General features: G+C 40.4%; 1 long non-coding RNA gene across 1 annotated transcript; it reads right to left on the reverse strand.

The window, feature by feature from the left end:
- Window positions 1-652: 652 nt before the first annotated feature.
- LOC137977662 (uncharacterized) lies at window positions 653-2681 on the reverse strand. The gene is made up of 3 exons (XR_011117856.1): window positions 2517-2681; window positions 956-1207; window positions 653-743 (listed from the first exon to the last, which is right to left on the reverse strand). It is a non-coding gene; the product is annotated as an uncharacterized lncRNA (long non-coding RNA).
- Between the last annotated feature and the right edge of the window lie 4519 nt (window positions 2682-7200).

Genomic DNA, 7200 nt, shown 5'->3' on the forward strand with positions numbered 1-7200 from the left:
TCGAGGAAACAGGCGTTTGAATGAAAAATGCGAAGACAATGAGTTACCCAGCTTTTAATGACCGGTGTGTTTCAGTTCGTACAAATACAATAGTAATGTGTCTTTACCGTGCATCCACTGGTGTTCCAGTACAATTCACTTGAATTCCAAAAGAAACAGGCGACCTCTGAAATAGTAAACGTGTAGTTGATCCCTTGTGATTCTTGTTTTGGCGGTTCTTTTATCTTGATACATTTATCAGTTCCCTGTTCATCCTCGTTTATATTAGTCCCTTTTCTTATGAAGTCTATGTCAAGATGGTAGTTTCCAGGAAGGAGTGTTTTAAAATTTATTGTCAAATTTGTTTTCCCGACGCAAGTGATGTTTCCGCTGTGAAGCCATTTCCCTTGCACAAGTTTACACTCTGGCGGGCCAAACTGTGTTGACAACTCTACAGGAGGTGACACCCGAACGTATGGAATAACAAAGTCATCACCGTAAGATACAATCGAGATCTCAACAACTGAATGACCGTGCTGAACACTTATACTGTGACGTCTTGACGATCCCAGTCTTACAAAGGACAGATTACTGGAATGGTAAGTAATTGGTTGCCATGGAAGTAGGATGGTTATACCCGGTGACAGGCCAGATATGGTTATGATATCTTCCTCTTTGTCTCTAATGTCCAAACTTGCCACATTTGTGGTAACCCATTCGCTACTTTTGTTCCAGGTGAAGGGGTTAAAGGGTGTGCTCCACATCTGAAAATGCCGATAATCAACAGTCTCAAGAAATATTTATTTAAAAAAGCTCAAAGATCACATTTCCAAACGAGGGGCAAGAAGTTCTAAGGAACGGAGTTTCAGAGTGAATAAATTGACTCAAATTGAAGAATGCTTTCACAATTATTTATCACTGTGTATCCTTCACCAACTCAATCAATTATTCACACTAACAATAACTATGACAATACCTCAAAGAACACAATTTCGTTGTTATTCGCATTTTTCTTCAAAACGTTGCTTAGATCCGGGATTCGAAAGGAACCGGTTCGATTGTCGCCCAGCATCAAGCTGTGAAGTAAATTTCTCCTTACAGACACCACTTCAATGCTCATATATGTAGTATAAAATGTTTTGTTGCCTGGGGAAGATTTCAATGAATTTCTAATTCCTCTTATCATTCGATCTTTCAGCAAGAGGAGTTCCCTTGTCATAGTGATGCCCTAAGTGAACAAAAAATAAAACACAATGATTAGACGTCCCACTAAAACAATACAAACATTCACGTTTTTAATTCAACTTATCTCCTAACAGCAAATTTTGTACACCAATGTAGGTTCACTTGTCACATCAGGCACGATTCTAGGTTGTTTGTTGAGTAAATACTATTTATCAGTTTTTAATTTGGGTAGAAAGTATGAGGGAAAGGCTTCCGATAACGTGCCAGAAAAGGCATAAGGCCAGCTCGTAGACTTTCCAAAGGTCGACCTCACGAGCTTCAAAGCAGAAAAGGCCAAGCAAGCGAAGTGAAGCAAGCCGAGCCGACAATTCACAATGGTTCCGGAGAGCCATATAAAACAACGCTTTGTTTATAGTGGAAGTGCACTTAGCTATCCAGCTAGTTTACAGGTACCCCACTTTTTAAGAATCTGAAAGAAACAATTCAAACTTAACAGAAACATGATTAAGAGCCCCAACTAGCAGGAGGCGACCAGTTGGATATTTACAAAGCGTGGTACGTAGAGTTGAATCCGGGACCACCGGAAACAAATCCAAACCAGAAGTTAGAACGGGATTTGATTTGATTTGCTCTAACCACTCGACCTCCCCGCCTCCAGGCTCTCTCTTCTCTCTCCCACCGCAAAGAGAGAACCTGCTTGCAGGCTAAGTACAGGCAAAGTCGATGAACCCAACACAAGGATATCGGAATATTTGTCCTTGATTTGCCTACTCCAGCACTTCATTGCCTTAAAAAAAAAAAAAAAAAACATCCGGTGAACTAAAGGGGTGGACCATGGACGTGATCCAAGTACCGGGGACTACTGGAGAGGGTCATGGATCGGAGGTCCACAGCCTCTTCATGCTGGCTATAATAAAAGCGCGATAATTGCCTAACGTTCTTAAAGACTGGGCAGCTAATAACAGAATGTCGTTAAATCTATCAAAGACATAGGAAATGACCATCCTGCATGACCTTCTACCGACTAAAAGGACTCGCCTACTTCGTGAAAGAGAACATAACTATTTACTACCAAGAGTCAATACAGAGCGCTACATTTGTAAATCGCATTTGTAAATCGTTGGTTATTCTCTGCATGACATTGATATATTATCTTTATTGAATAAATATCATTATTTAATTTATTTTTATTTTTAAAGTTTTCACGTTTGTTTGAATGTTTTATTTAATAAAGACCATTATTATTATTATTATTATTATTATTATTATTATTATTATTATTAGTACTAATCGATCCGTTTCCTTCCTGACCCAAGTTAAATAAATTGAAATTCTCAGAAGGTTAAAAATACCTTTTCTCGAGTCGCCGGGCTCTGATTCTGAACATGAGCATCCCGCGAAGTTATCCTTAATATTTTACCAACACCAAGAAGAAGGTTTTCCACTGTGTGCGGCAACGTAGAATTCGTTCCAAGTGTTCCGATACTATTGTTCAAATAGTTCACGAGATTCCTGAAAATGTCATAAGACTGAAGTACAAGAAGATCAGTTAATTACTATGTCCTTTCATGACGACTCTCCTTATGGGAAAAGCTACTAGCCTTACCTCTCGTTTTGCAATTCGGTGATCATTAAGCTAAGTTAATTTATTTGCATAGTACACTAACAAGAGTTGTCATCTCGTTAAGGGGGTGGCTCTTTAACTACCAAACCGTTGCTATAGACCCCTTCAAATAGTCATTTCTCGATTCCCTTAAACTCTATCCTTTTTCTTTTTCTCTTATCCTTTTTTGCCAAGTGTGCTCTATTTAACATTTCTTTGTCTGGTTCGACTCACAAACATATTTGGTAAATCACGTGACCAAAACAGAAAATGTCTAAAAACTCGAGTTAACTATGTTTTTCACAATTTTTTAAGGCAAGAGTTTGAGAAAAAATAAAAAACGCAACTAAAAAGCAACTGGCGAGTGAACTCGGTGATGAGAACTTTTATCATATTTCATATGTGATCTATTTCATAAATCATTTCATCGTTGTTTCATTCCTCACAGGAATATTGGAACCCACAAATGACCAGCTCCCAGCGTCAGTGGCTTCATAGCTCAGTTGCTTAGAGCGTCGCACCGGTATCGCGAGGTCACAGGTTCAAACCTTGTTGAAGTCCTGAATTTTTCAGGCTTGCTTACGCAATTGCAAAAATTGCACTTAATTTCATATCCGCAGTTCATATGTGATCTATTTCATATATCATTTCATCGTTGATTCATTCCTCACGGGAACATTGGAACCAGCTCCCAGCGTCAGTGGCTTCATAGCTCAGTTGGTTAGAGCGTCGCACCGGTATCGCGAGGTATCGAGTACATTAATTTCAAGTTCCGAACATTCAGTAAGTAATGTGCTTTTCCTAGTCATAATGGACATTTGACTCCTAGTTATATAAACTAGGATCAAAATTTCAGGCTCATTTTTCCAGTGTTCGCGCATTTTGCAAGGTGATTTCGACCATCCGGTTTTTCTTGTTTCCGATTTCCTTTCCTGTCCTAGACAGAGTTATCAGAGGCAACAATAAAAGCAAGGTGACACACGCTAACACCAACCCGGTGTGGCCAACACATCACGCATGCGCACAGCCATTTCAGCCTGTAAATTAGCAGCCATGGACAGCTGTTTCGGCCTTTTGGGCTTCATCAGCATGGCGTAGCTAACATACCAGGCGGGTGAGTTTAGCACCCCTTTAAGTGGCAGCTTCACATGCCAAACATGTGGTAAGCTGGGTTGGGAACAGCAAAACTGTTCTCTCACGGCAAGCGTGGGGGAAGGTGGATCACATTAAGAGATTGGTGTGTCACGTAAATTAAAAACAACAATAAAAGCAAGGTGACACACGCTAACACCAACCCGGTGTGGCCAACACATCACGCATGCGCACAACCATTTCACCCGGCAATTAGCAGCCATGGACAGCTGTTTCGGCCTTTTGGGCCTCATCAGCATGGCGTAGCTATCCATGGCTGCTAATTGACCGGGTGAAATGGTTGTGCGCATGCGTGATGTGTTGGCCACACCGGGTTGGTGTTAGCGTGTGTCACCTTGCTTTTATTGCTGTTATCAGAGGGCTGGTTCTGAATTCTGGTTTCCGGATTTCGGGTTCCACTTCTCCCACAAAACAGCCTCGAATCCACTGCTCACAGACCAGCAGATTAGCGAAGTCACGGTGTTCAACGATATTTGTATCTCAACCTGAAATCAAGTTCAGTCTTTAATCGATCTTGATCCTACCCTGCGTGGGAGATGTATTTCCAGTTATCGTTTCTCTCCACCGAAAAAACGAGCAAGGTTTTGATTTTCATGACGTCATTTATTTTAGACCAATCACGTGTTGGTTTATAAAAGTCTAGAACTAAATACGGGTTTCTTTACGTGGGGTGCACGAGTCTGCGTGTGAAACAAACTGGCAGATGATGTAGAGAATAGGCCGCGTTCGGTATATAAATAATCACACTTGCCTACTAGGCTTTATGGTTAAATTTGAATATTATTTTGTTTAGAAATCTCCCTTGAGACTTGTGAGACAAAGAAAGCAGGACTGAGCCGTGAAATTTGACCATATAGCCTCGTAGCTATGCCTGAATAATCGGCCTATAGATGGTTTTCAATCACGTGATGAGGCGGCCAAGTTGGTGCACAAAACAATAGAAAATCATGGCTAATGTTTTGAATTATTCAAAGTCGAATTCCCAAAAGGCTTTTTTCTTTATTGTTCTGTGTACCAACATGGCTACTGTGACGTCAGGTGAAAGCCATCTATTTCTTTCAGGCGGCGCTCTAAACAATTAGTGTAAAATTTGAAGAAGAGAAGCTCAATCAGCAACTAGAAGAGGCTATAAGATGTACTGCTCTAAAAAGGATGTTTTCGTAAACCTACCTATCAGATAGGGAAAGTAAAGGATTAAAAATCGTCGTTTCGCCATTAGTTAGCCCAGTAAACTGAGTCGCTTAACCTCGCTTGTTATAAAAGCTGTTTCTCCGTGCAATGTGAAAAACAGAATTGCAGATTGTCTAGCATTCCATTCGTAGCATGCAAGTATTGTTTTTAACTCGACGCATTGGCTGTCTACGCTAGGAGCCTAACAAGCCCCAGTGGCCCGAGAATAAATGAAGTATAAACATACATAAAAGTGAGAAAAGAAGTGAAAAGTGGGCCCTTATTCAATTGTTTATGGATTCCGAGAGTCACGGTTTGTGACCAAAGGTGACAGTTAAATTCAACAAATTGTTGATGAAGACTATGTCATTTCCCATCGGTAAGTTTTCAGTGGGTAATTTTCACTTAACTGATTTGCCGTCCAGCCTCGGTGATTGAAACCGCAAAAGTCCTTAAAGTGAAATTAACCAAAAGTTACTGATGAATCGAACAGTATCTATCGATCTTATTTTTTTCTATTGTTGATAAAGTTGATATTCGCGCCCTATTCTGTGGAAAAAATCCAGCAATTCTAAAACCGCACATAGCTGGAAGTGCGTTTGCCACGCAGGCATTCTAATCCAAATTATCTTTTTTTGTGAATTGGGCGAATAAACGATAAAAGTAAGCGTAAACCCAGGTTTATGAAAATGTTAATTTTTTTAGCGGAGCTCTTGGGCGCGCGGAGCACCTTTGGTGAGAAAATATGGTAACCCGTCTGTGAGAGAAACATTGGTTTTGGTCATCGTACGACCGTACTTCCACCCCTCCATGAATGCCAATGTGAAACCGCGTTTACTGGCGGGAACATCTTTGATATTGGACATCCATGTTATGGTTAATTGACAGCTGTCAAAACAATGTACTGACTGGTATTACGTGCCATATCGTGGGCTCAAGTTTAAAGCTCAGCGAGATCAGTTTTTTTAAGTTGATCGCTGACCAGGTACTGGTTTTCGACTGGATCGCAAGCTTAAGCGGGGTTAACTTATTGTAAGAATAAATAACATGGGAGCTCTTCTTTTAGGCTTGGCTAAATCTATATATTACGTTTTGGGTGAGATGATGCAATAAGTATTACAGATTCCTGGGCGTTTTAGAGAGAAGAGAAATGAGCCGCCTTAAAATGATTGCGGAGTCTACAGAAATAAAGTAGTGTCGTAGGTTGGCCAGGAGCCGCCGAACGAAACGCTGAGAGAGTCGATAAACAGCAAAGGCTGGTACAGAGAAACAAGAAAATAGCAATATTGTGGTTGAGGGAGAAAAGATTGAGGAGTTTGAAAAGAAAAAAAAAAGCAGTCCCAGACGTTGTAACTGAAACACACCCGAGTCTGCCGTTCAGCACTCGATCAGTTGATACCTCAGAGCGTGATGGTAAGCAATGCATACCAAAGAAACAGTTAGCGAGCGAACGTTTCTTACAGTTTCTCCAGTTTTTGCATATGTTGATTATTAAGAGAATCATCTGAAACGTTTTTGATTAACCGTGAAATGCCCAACTCACTTCAACCTTGTTGGGATGCTTCTCAAGCAAATCAACCACAGCACTGAAGAATAGGGATATTGGGAAGATTTCTGTGATGGCTTCCTTTGCCCTGATGAGTGTTTGACAATTAAGATACCTCCACAACTGCAAGGAAACAAAGACCACTGAGAATTAATGATAATCCAAACCCGTGGTTTTATGTTTGCTTGAAGAATTTTTGTGCAAATAGTCCATATTAGTATTCTCAGTATTGGACTGGAACTAGCTTGCAATGGAGGCTAATGCGGGGGAATCTTTTCAAATGCAAATGCTTTTTTGATATATCCCCCCGCATTAACCTCCATTGCACGCTAGTTTCAGTCTAATACTAAGAATCCGAATATGGTCGATTGAATTAAATCCGTTGACTATTTTAACAAAATTCAGGTATTTCTGTGTGCGTTATTTCAGAGCTAGTCCTGGAGCAAAACCATTCAGACCTAAATAGTATAATTTTCATGACGACGTTTAACTTGCGTGGCTTTGTTATCCTTCGTAAATGGAAAGCATACAGATATTAAAACTTCCATTGCAAACAAGCTTCTTT

The sequence above is a fragment of the Montipora foliosa genome, chromosome 1 (genome assembly GCF_036669935.1).
Source record: "Montipora foliosa isolate CH-2021 chromosome 1, ASM3666993v2, whole genome shotgun sequence".
Lineage (NCBI taxonomy): Eukaryota > Metazoa > Cnidaria > Anthozoa > Scleractinia > Acroporidae > Montipora > Montipora foliosa.